We start from the raw sequence: 12,453 nt of genomic DNA, 5'->3' as shown, positions 1-12,453 counted from the left end.
AACAATGATGGACTCTTTGAAGCATGTGGGGATCACCGACTGAGATAAAGAGATGTTGAATATCTCAGTGAACACAGGAGCTAGCTGGTATGCGCAGTCTCTTAGGATACGACCTGGGATGCCGTCTGGTCCTGCTGCTTTCCTGGTGTTCACTCTCTTGAAGGCTCTCCTTACTTCATGCTCGGAGATGACGAGCACGTTTCCGGCGCTGGCAGTATCTTCCTGTCTGCAGCCGTTAGCGCCGCTAACACTAGCATTGTTGGAGACCTTAGCTGCAGCCTCGAAGCGAGCATAGAAAGTGTTCAGCTCGTCTGCCAGAGTCACGGCCGCGTTCGTCATACCGGTTGTTGGTGCTTTATAGTCCGTTATTGTCCTTAGTCCCCGCCACAGGCTCCTAGAGTCACTCTGTTGGAGTTGTGACTCTAGTTTCCTCCCGTAGCGCTGCTTCGCCTCTTTCACCGCCCTCCGCACGTTATATGACGCGGCTTTGTACGGGTCCATGTCCCCCGTCATGAGTCCCGTGTTGTAGGCAGCGGTGCGGGATCTCAGAGCGTCGCGGATGGTTTTATCCACCCACGGCTTCTGGTTGGGAAACGTTGTGATAGTCTTTGTCTCCACGGTATCATCCGCTAGTTTCCCGATGAATCCCACAACCGCTTCCGTAAACACGTTGACGTCATCGTCGGAGCTGTTTCTGAACATGCCCCAGTCTGCGTCATCGAGTGCGTCCTGTAACGCGGCCACCGATTGATCCGTCCAGCGCGCGACCTTCCTCTGAACCGGAACTTCCTGTTTCAGCCTTTGTTTGTATTTTGGCATGAGGAAGATGGCGGCGTGATCAGATTTGCCAAACGGGGGGCGGGATTGTGCCTTGTAGCCGTCCTTGACCGTAGTGTAGCAGTGGTCCAGTGTCCTTTCACCCCTGGTGGGGCAGGTGATGTGTTGATAAAAGTTCGGCGCTGCGCGTTTGAGGTTGGCGCTATTAAAGTCCCCCGTCACAATAAGCGCAGCGTCCCGGTGTTGTGTCTGGTGCTGTGTGAGTGCCTCATGCAGCTCGCATAAGGCGGTGACCGTGTCCGCTTGTGGTGGAATATAAACGGCACTTACAATGACCGATGTAAATTCCCGAGGTAGATAAAAAGGACGACACATGATGGACAGTAGTTCCAGATTTGGTGTGCAGGAGCGTGTGAGAGGAACAACGTTCGCACTGTTGCACCAGTTGTTGTTCACCATTAAACACACGCCGCCTCCCCTTGACTTCCCCGAGTCCCGTGTCCTGTCCATGCGGTGAACCGAGAAGAACTCGGCCGGCTGGATGGCGTGGTCCGGCACCGCTGGGTTCAGCCATGTCTCGGTGAAGCATAGGAGATTGCAGTCCCGAATGTCTCTCTGGAACTTTATCCTGGCCCTGAGGTCGTCAAGCTTGTTCTCCAGTGACTGGACGTTGGCGAGCAGGATGCTAGGCAGAGGTGTGCGGTGTGCACGAGCTCTCAGCCTGTTCCTGACACCGGCTCGCTTCCCTCTAGGCCGCCGCCGCTTCCCTTTGTTCTCCCTCGAGATCTCACTCGGCCAGCTCGGATCCGGAGTTAAAAACTTCGAATTGTGAGTACATTGTATACCAATAGAAACAAGAGTGTCACTGTCATACCTAATGTACCCAATGGTGATGATTTTGCCGATTTAGAAACGCTGAAAACTAACTTAAAAAACAAAGACAAAGAAAAAGTGGTCGGAGCAGTCGTGACGGCAGCCGACCTCACCGGCGCCATCTTAATCAATATACCTCGAGCTTGGTTTAGCTTTATACATCTTAGTCTTAGACAAAGAACTACTTGACACAAGTAAGGCCATCTTGGATACAACTTTTGTTTTTTCAATAGGAAGAGGGCCATGTGACACATCAAACTTATTGGTAATGTCACAAGAAAAACAATGGTGTGCTTGGTTTCAATGTAACTTTATTATTTACAGGTTTCTCACCACTTATAAAATGTGTTCAATGTGTTCATTGTGTTGGATTGTCAATGCAACCCTCTTCTCCCACTCTTCACACACTGATAGCAACACCGCAGGAGAAATGCCAGCACAGACATCCAGTATCCGTAGTTTCAGGTGCTGCACATCTCGTATCTTCACACCATAGACAATTGCCTTCAGATGACCCCAAAGATAAAAGTCTAAGGGGGTCAGATCGGGAAACCTTGGGGGCCATTCAACTGGCCCACGAAGACCAATCCACTTTCCAGGAAACTGTTCATCTAGGAATGCTCGGACCTGGCACCCATAATGTGGTGGTGCACCATCTTGCTGGAAAAACTCAGGGAACATGCCAGCTTCAGTGCATAAAGAGGGAAACACATCATCATGTAGCAATTTCAAATATCCAGTGGCCTTGAGGTTTCCATTGATGAAGAATGGACCCACTATGGTTGTACCCCATATACCACACCAAACCATCACTTTTGTTGTTCCAACAGTCTTGGAGGGATCCATCCAATGTGGGTTAGTGTGCGTAATGTCCACCTACTGTTACCCATCTATATTAAGATTTAAACATCTAGTTGGTATTGGTATGGCGAGAAACCTTCAGTAATAGTAATAAATCACACAGCAATAGTACATTCATGTAGTTGTAAAAAAGCATGATAATATAGTAAGTAATCCAAAGTAGCCTATTTGAAATACGTTACTCTCATTGAGTAATGTAACAGAATATGTTACAAAATACATTTTAGGGGCATGTATTCTGTAACCTGTAGTGAAATACATTTTAAAAGTAACCTTCCCAACACTTCTTCTTCAGCTCAGAATGGAATCTTCTGGAGTTTTCATATTAATTAACAATAAACTTAGTGTATATGTACTCCTAAATTTGAGGAAAGTGATAAAAAAAGAGACAGCTGTCTCTGTCTCTCTCTCTTTATTCTGACATTTAACTAATTCAAAAGATATTTAAATATTTATTTATCTATAACAAAACAAGTTTACTCTAAATTGGTGTTCAACAGTAAAAAAAAAATGTTTTTATGTTTTCTCCCTCAAGTGTATGTAAATATCTGGTTTCAGTTGTGAATATACTGCTGTGTATTGAAATTCCTCTTGTTTTGCATAGAAATACACTGAACAATATACAAAGCATAATACATAAAATAACATCTACCTGAGTTTTTTCTTTGTAAGAAGCCTCTCATGTCCATTGTTGTGTTCATCAGTACATAACTGAAACTGGTTTAGAGAGCTTTATTTAGCCGTGGAGGGAAACAACTGAAAATATGAAATAAACACACATGTAAGCTAAGACTCTAAAAAAACAGCAGTTGTTGTTCGGCTTTTCATTTCACCATTTGTTGATTCACTCGACATGGGTCAAGTGATCAGTTTGATATCAATCTTTTGTGATACGCCGTCATGTTTACATTATTTGTACAGTATGAATGATTTGCTTTGGTACCTGGTCAAACTTAAGCTTTCCTCTGTCTGCCTGTCTGCACTTCTCCAACAGCAAACTCGCAGGCAGCAGCTTCTCCCCCCTCGCTTACATGCGTAAGTGCTGTGCTCAGTCGCCTAGTGCCTTTAGCTCGGATCATACCAAAATTAGTGGGAATTTTTGTTCTTCTGCACATCGTACAGGTCAGCTGTTACATGCAGATTCTAGTTTTTACGGTGGAACATGAAAAAAAAAGCAAATTCCAGACTGTAACTGGGATTGAAAAGCACAACATGTTCTGTGGATTGGAGGTGATCGACTACATGGACGTTCAGCCTGTAGCTGACTGGCCGTGATCGTATAGTGGTTAGTACTCTGCGTTGTGGCCGCAGCAACCCCGGTTCGAATCCGGGTCACGGCATTGAGCTGAAGTTTTTAAAGCAAATAAAGTGGAGCACGAGTTCAGAATTTAACGACAAAAAAGCTGCTTCCATAAAGTCTAAGGCATAATGGCTTTGACTTCTTGATATGATTCATCAACGCTGGAACAAGGACATTTTTACATCATGTGTTCCTACACAATAGGTGGTACTTAAACAACTAAACATTTTCTTATATATTACACTACAATTTTTATTTGAATTAATACCTATTTTACTTTATTATTTTTATTTTATTTAAGATGTGACATAACTTGATAGAAATAGCTGTTTTTAAACATCATTTTGAATTTTTAAAAAATACTTTAACCCTTTTTTTTTTGGCTGTGTTATGCCTTTGTTGGAAATCTTCTGTTTAATCAAAAAAATTTTTAATTCAGTGTCTTTTACTGTTGCATGTCATCCATACTCTGACAGATTTTGCCCCCTTTCAACAACTTTGTGAATAAAAATGTACAGGCACAAAGTCTGGTCAAGGTGTTCGTCCTAAACACGGTGCTGATCTCAGCTACCAGAAAGTCTTATCTGAAGCTGCTGTTTCATCATTATGAAATCTCAGGGTCACCCTGTGTTTTTCACAAAGCTGGGAAGGTTTCATGTTAAATGCTTGTGATGCTCTTGCAGTATAACAACATATTTACTGGAGCACTTCAGAGTTCTGTAATTCTTGTGAATGTGTGAATGTGATCGACTACATTGACGTTCAGCCTGGAGCTGACCAGCCATGATTGTATAGTGGTTAGTACTCTGCGTTGTGGCTGCAGAAACCCTGGTTCGAATCCGGGTTACGGCATTGAGGCGAAGCTTTCAAAGCAAATACAGTGCAACCCTCACTTACGAGATTAATTCGTTCCCGAGGGTGTTTCGTAAGTCTAAAATTTTCGTAAGTTGAAGCACCCATCGCGCCTTTTGAGCGAACGATAGGCTACAGGCTAATTGCTAACTGCAACAACAATACGTCGTTCAAGTGGAACAGCGAAGCGCAAGTACGAACGCCAAGGGGGTTGTCACATGATTCGTAAGGCATTGTGGGTTTGAATCATTATTCAATTGCACATGTGTTTCATAAGGAGTTGGAGCAGGTGGACAATCAGTCAATCAGTGCAGCCTAAAGGCATTAACTGACAAGAAATTCAGCAAAGCAAATACATGATCACGTCTTACCACAAGAGGACGATAAAGGCAATAAAAGGTACAGTCTTATCAGTTCCCAGAAAATGAAATGTTTTGGGAAAGTTGTTGCCTCAAAAAACAAAACAAAACAATACAAAAAATATGGTACTGCATCCTGTCTCAGTACTCAGGACGTAGAGTGAGAAGGCACCAAAAGATAAAAAGTGAAAATGAGTCACCACTTAAAATGAGATGCTCACTTATTTGTAGTGATGCGTGAATCATGAACGAATCGTTCAATACTTGAGAATCACTTTACTGACTCATGAATCATGATTCACAAGCCCAACTGACTCACTGACTCATCCCTGTTGCTGTTAGTAGCAATGTATCTAGCTTATAATTAAAATTGTGGAGAAAAACACAACATCCAGTATCGTAACAAAAAATTTCTGCTCTGAACTGGAAGAAAAAACCCTGAGTAGAAGCTCACATCAAGAAAATAGCTCCTTGGTTCACAGTAGCATCGCTCTGCTAACATGCTAACAGCACATTTGAGCTACTCACCCCTCCCTCCTGTGCTGAACCATAGAGCGAACGAATCACTCACTAACCCCCTCCCTCCTGTGCTGAATCACAGAGCGATAGAATCACTCACTCACTCACTCACTCACCCCCTCCCTCCTGGCTCACAGCTTCTTCTTCTTCTTGGTTGGCAACCAATGTTAAGGCGCATTACCGCCCCCTGGTTCACAGCTCAGTGGACATTTAGATGAGAAAATATAGGCTGTATCCCAATTCAGGGTCTGCAGCCTTAAAGGCCGCATTTTAAGGCCGATTACGTCACAGCGATGCGACGAAGGCTGTCCCAATTCGAAGGCTGCTCGAAATGCGGCTCTCAAATGCGTCCTTCATTTCCCTGAATTTTAAGGACGTGGTGGTGTAGACTTCGTGGCCCAAACGGCAGATGAGGGGCATCCGAAGAGTAAACTTTAAGTAAGTACTGAATATTATGTCACTTATTTATGTGCAAATGTTTAATAACGAAGAACATTAAAACATTACTGTTGGCCACATGTCGGCAAAGTTATGTGACATTAGTGACGTTTGTACTAACTTGGTTTTAAAGCCTTTACTTTAAAATATATGCCGTTCAATAGCTGAGCTTAATCCTACAGAGAATGATCAAAGCTCATGTAGAAACAAACAAACAAATGAACAAATGATTTTCTCCTTCATGTCTGTCAAACAATGCTGTATGAAACGTTTCCAGCTGTTAGTATCATGGTTGCTAGGCAACCTGGGCAGCGCGAGGGAGGCTAGACCGTCCCATTTCACAAGCCTCGCACTTCCGGCCTTAGCGGTCTTTAAGTACGCGGCCCTTGAGGATCGTTGAGGCTGCATACTTTGAGGCTGCAGACCCTGAATTGGGATACAGCCATATATTTAACACATTTAAGGAAAATACTAATAAAATAAAAATAAAAATAAATAAATGTTTATTAAGCAATTTTGATAGTAAATTGCTTAATTTTAGAAATGTTTTTGCTCTTTTTTTGCTCTATAAAATAGTTGGGTTTTTTTTAGAATCATTCATCTTAGCAGTAGGATTTACATGAAAAGAGAAACAAATTAAGTTTGAGTGAAAATGTACATTTTTTGCACTCTCTGGTCAACTGACTCAGTGAATCAAATGACTCAAAAACCCGATTCACTTTGATGAGTGACTCATTAAAACTCGATTCAGTAAAAAGAATCAAATTTACCATCACTACTTATTTGAAATCATAACCACTCTGCCGTGACCCGAATTCGAACCGGGGTTGCTGCAGCCACATCGCAGAGTACTAACCACTACGATCATGGCTGCACAGCACCCAATCATCTGCATAATACATCATCAGATCACATCCGGCTTTCGTTGCACAATGTACGGAGGACCAAAAGAAATAAAGAATTCTGTGCTAGAATAAATTCTGCATTTGTAAATTCATTTTTGAATTTCGACTGATTTTTAAAATGCTTTTTAAAAACTTCATTTTAAAAAATTTTTGAATTCCACTTTAATAAACTTCATTTCAAAAACCTTTTTCGAATTGCACTTTAATAAAGTGATTTTCAAAATGCTTTTTAAAATGGCAATTCCACTCCTCATTTCAAAATCCATTTCCCTTTCCTGTTCGCTCAGGGATTAACTGTTGGATTAGCTGTTGGATTAACGACTTTATTTTAAAAATCCTGCTGCTATTCAAATTAGCCGTGGGATGTAAGGAGCTCTCTGATTGGTTGGTCAGACACAGGCCGTCTCCCAGCCTGGATTTTTCTAGCTCATAGCTTCGCTCTGCTAAGAAGCGTGTGCGCTTGTACAAAGGCTGTTCAGGATTTACACTCGGCTCGACACGGATATGTGAAGAATGAAGAGACCCTGCAGCGAAACGGAGAGCGCAACCTCTGACTGTGTGCCTGTTTATTCAGTCTGACCACCAGGTAATATTTCTGTTGAAGGTAACGCTAGTGATGGGCAGATGAAGCTTCATGAAGCACTGAAGCTTTTCATCCAATTGGTTCACCCCAGCGCAAAGCTTCTTGAAGCTTCATTTGCTCTAGCAGGACACCTACTGGACGTAAAAATATTAGTTGGCATGAATTTGAAGAGTGTGGCCTTTTGCACACAGCCTGTAAATGTCAACAACAAAAGGAGTGTGTAAAACATGTATATTGTATTGATGGCAGTATACTTTGTATATTTATACTGGCAGCATGGAAAATGATCATTTGGAAATGCTTAAAATGGAAATGATCATTTACTGTGAGGTGAGGTGTGTTTGGGGTGTGGACAGTGGTTGTGCTTTTGTAACGTTGAGATATGGACAGCTACACACTGAGGCGTCAGTCCTGCCCATATTTTATTCAGTAAAAACTAAATTTTCACTGCTTTTATAACCTTTAGTGGGGAGAACTTAACTAGGATTTAATGATTTAACAAATCTTTTGAATCCTTTGTCCTCCACAATGCTAAATGGCTGGGAGTCCTCAATCACCATGCTGACCAGGTCTTCATCTATTGGAGATTGTTCTCCTGAGGAAAGACAATAAAGACAAAGCACAAATATAAATATCACACACGTAACTTATTACAGTTGTATAATATTGTTATATCATTTAGTAACATTACTGCATGCTATAGTATCATGGCATTTGATAGCTCACCTGGTCTTGCTCCACAATCGGTGTTCCCCTTATTCTCATGCAAAGCTCTGTAGTGCCTAAGCATGGATGAGGTGTTGTTGTTATATCCCAGCTCCCTGGCACATACCAAACACTTCACCTTGTACAAAAGTAAAGCCGCTTAACATAAATTATATTGCACCATCAGTATTATGAAAATACATCTTCTGTAGAAATTTACATACCTTGTTGGGAGGAATAAGATCAAAATGTTCCCACACAGGGGAGGACATCCTCCTCTTCTTAGCTGGCTCCATTCTCTCCTGACTTTCTCTCCTCACTCTCATAAACCTCCAAACTGTCTCCAGACTGTCTCCAAACTGTCTCCAAACTCTCACTAACCGCAACTCTCCATCAAACACCTACATTTTGAATGAAGTCTGAGGGGTTTATATCGCTGTCATATCTCGCGGCAAAGTTCGAACCACTTCATGAACCAGTCACGTGGTACAGCCGGGCAGCGAGGCTTCGGACGTCATCATTTTCAGCTCCTCCCATAAATGTAGCAAGCCTCGATACGCGCATCGCGGAAACGCCCCCTCCATTACTTGACACAAGCTTCGAAGCCTCGATACAGAACGTCACATCACTAGGTAACGCGCTTTTAAGGTCATTTTAAGGTCATTTTAAGGTCATCCTAGCTTATGAAAATTTTATGTCGCAGCTGTACGAGCTAGCTACGTGTTTTGTAAGCTGCTGTGCTCTTCACAAATAAAGCTTGAAGCAGCTCAGACTGTTAGAACCAGCACTGAGTCCTGTTACATTTATACAGTGTTAGAGCAATGGCTGCAACCTGCAGCCTTTAAAATAGCGATTAAAATGCAGACAGTAAACTCATCAGTCCAGATGTTACCACATTACTTTGTGATACTTGTGAGTTAAAACAACTGAGACAGGCTGATTAAAATAACAGCTGTCAGTTCTCTCATTCCTTATATCAAGACTGGAGATCACACTACTGATTTCAGTTCATTTAACATGTGAGTGCACAGATTCATTCTCAACTGGACATAAACGATGATCAAAGGTTGTATATATGATGAATTCATCAAATCCCAGCCTCTAACACAGTGCGCTGAATCTTAGCTCTGAATGTCCAGTATATTCTAATCAGTACAATTTAAGCATTCACTGAACCTACGGTATCTACACCTGTGTGGCAAACGTGTGGTAAAGACACAGATAATCAAATTTAATTATTAATACAATATACATCATGAAAAACAAAAGCTGAAATTGATTCAGTTTAGTACTTTTCTCTGTATGCTCTGTGATTATAAAGGCCTTAAATTCTGTGATATATACTGTAAATGATTTTCACAGAGGTCTTAAAGTACTTAAATCACTGCTGATAGTCTGGTTGTTTATATTTTCACATGTTTTTGTGTCTGTAGGGCTGTTTGATGATGATTTGGACTCCTATGGGAGATGAGGACACACCCACATCTGTTCCATACTGCACCCACCCAGCTGTATTGAAACTCCAGCATGCTAGCTAGTACGCAGTACGAGTTATTGTAACTGACTGTAAAAAGTCAGCAACGAAAGTAAACTACACCTAAACTTGGTTTATATCTGACCGAAATAAACTGCAGATCATAACTTCTTACTTGAAGTTCAGTTCACCTGATACTTGGACCGGCGGCCGCCTTCATAACAACTTGAAAGGTTGGGAGTTTAAAATGCAAACCAATTGAAGCAGAAGACTATAATTTCACAGAGTATACGGTGTCTATTGTTGTGTAGATATTTATAAATAAGAAATATGCAGGTGGAGTGATCTTTATCAAAAGTGGAAGTTACATCTGTGGCTAAACCATTATACACCACAACTTTAAAAATCTATAGTGTGTGGCTGTGTAAGTAAGGGGTGGCTTGCCCTTCTCGTCCCGCGTGTAACAAACCATCTGTTGGCGGTAGTGGATTTGACACCTCAGCATTGTGAAAGTGGGGAAAGATGCTTCTGGCTGAGCATAAGATTTCTGCTTACAACTTAGAATCTCAGTTCTAAATGAAGTTCAAATTCAAAACGCAGTCATTAATCTTCCAACTGTATCTTTCTGTTCTGACTTTGGAGTCCTTGTTTGTTTTCTCAGCCGTACTTTGGGAGTCATACTATTTTGATACTGGGGAGAAAAGGGTAAGGTGTGAGAGACTAAACCGTTACAAACAAAACTTCAAAAATTTAAAGAGTGTGAGACTGCTAGCTGTGTCGTTCAGCAATATTGTTTGGAGCAGACGCTCGCGAAACACAAGTGGATGCTGTGCAATTATTCAAAGCTATACGAAGACAACACATGGTACCAGGAGTAAAAGTGGGAGAGCGGAAGCGATAGTAGCTCAAAGTTCTGTTTGAGATGGAAAGTTTGAAGCCTCCGGAAGGACTGAAACTGGTGGGGAATGTGGACAGCAACTGGCGGTGTTTTAAGCAGCAGTTTGAGCTGTACATGGCTGCCATGGGACTGGACTCTAAACCCGATGCCAGGAAGATTGCATTGCTGCTCACGGTAGCTGGTCCTCAAGCCATTGAAGTCTTCAACACGTTTGAGTTTGAGGAAGTTGGTGACAGGAATAAGTATGACAGAGTGGTTGAAAAGTTTGATGCACACTGTTCACCACAGAAGAACACAGTATATGAAAGGTATGTTTTCCGATCTCGGATGCAGCAACCAGAAGAGACTTTTGATTGCTTTGTGACTGATTTGAAGCTGAAGGCACAGTCATGTGATTTTGGAGAGCTGAAAGATTCTATGGTTCGTGATCAAATTGTGTATGGGATCCATGATAAACGGACTAGAGAACGGCTGCTCAGAGATTCCAAGTTAACTCTGGATGAAGCAGAAAGACTGTGTCATGCAAGTGAGTTAGCCCTGCAGCATGCAAAGACATTTAATGAGACGAGCGTCGCTGCAGTACATGATAGTGCAAGAATAGCTGTGGTTAAGAAGAAAATGAGGAAGAATATGTCGCAGAAGCCCAGCAAAGAGGATACAGTGTACTCCTGTAAGCGATGTGGTAGCAGACATGAACCTAGACAGTGTCCAGCTTATGGCAAAAGATGTTTGAAATGCGATGGAAAAAATCATTTTGCCAAACAATGTCTGTCGAAAGCCAAACCCAAATCAGTGCATGTAGTTGAAGAGACTGACTTAAGCGAGACTTTCTTTGTGGGCATAGTGTCACTTGAGGATGTAAAAAGTGAGCATAACGAAGCAGAGGACAGTGAGCGATGCTCAGATTATGAAGACACGTGGATTGTTTCACTCCCAATACAAGGAGCTTTGGTGGCACTAAGGATTGATACAGTTGCGCAGGCGAACCTAATCAGCATGACAGAGATCCATGCCATGAAACCAAAGCCCAAAATAATAAAGAAAAGAGTACCTCTAAAAGACTACAATGGAAAGTATATTGAGAGCAGTGGTCAATGCAGGCTTAAAGTGACAATAAAACATAAAGATTATGATGTATTGTTTAATGTTGTTCCAGAAGGTCGTGAATCACTGCTGGGTGGCGTGACATCCAAAAGATTGAACCTAGTAGAAAGAGTGTACCACATCAGCTGTCCAGAAACAGAAAGTGGACAGCGAGGAGCAGTTGACTCCATTGTACAGTATTATGAGGATGTCTTCAAAGGTTTGGGATGTCTACCATGCAATTACAGTATCCAGCTGAAAGAGGATGCAAAGCCAGTGATCCATGCACCACGTAGAGTCCCAGCTCCACTGAAGTTCTTTGAAGAAGTTCTTTGAAGAAAGAACTTAACAGGATGTTACAGTTGAAGGTCGTTACAAAAGTGGAAGAACCGACTGCGTGGGTAAACTCAATGGTGTGTGTGGATAAAAGGAATAAAAACAATGATTTGAGAATATGCATGGACCCTGGCGATTTAAATCAAGCCATAAAACGTGAGCACTACCAGATACCAAAGCATGAAGAGATTGCAAGTGAAATGGCGGGCGCCAAATACTTTTCAAAGCTAGATGCAGCTCAGGGTTTTTGGCAAATAAAGCTGGATGAGAAAAGTTCAAAATACTGTACTTTCAATACACCTTTTGGCAGGTATAGATTCCTCAGAATGCCATTTGGCATAATCTCAGCATCTGAAATTTTTCATCGTGCCATGGACAACATGTTAGAGGGTTTACAAGGTGTTCGCTGTTATGTTGATGATGTGGTTATATGGGGCTCCACCCTACAAGAACATAATGAAAGACTGGTGAAGGTGCTGCAGCGGATGAG

At 42.0% G+C, this 12,453-nt stretch overlaps 1 non-coding gene across 1 annotated transcript; it reads left to right on the top strand.

Annotated features, from left to right (window-relative positions):
• The first annotated feature begins 3,779 nt into the window (after positions 1–3,779).
• trnah-gug (transfer RNA histidin (anticodon GUG)) lies at positions 3,780–3,851 on the top strand. Its single transcript has one exon. It is a non-coding gene; the product is annotated as a tRNA-His (tRNA).
• The last annotated feature ends 8,602 nt before the right edge of the window (positions 3,852–12,453 follow it).

Source organism: Diplotaxodon limnothrissa, linkage group LG18 (assembly GCF_057381915.1).
Source record: "Diplotaxodon limnothrissa isolate DT_005_m linkage group LG18, D_limnothrissa_male_GT1.1, whole genome shotgun sequence".
NCBI classification, from domain to species: Eukaryota; Metazoa; Chordata; class Actinopteri; order Cichliformes; family Cichlidae; genus Diplotaxodon; species Diplotaxodon limnothrissa.
This window is presented reverse-complemented; position numbering and strand designations above follow the sequence as displayed.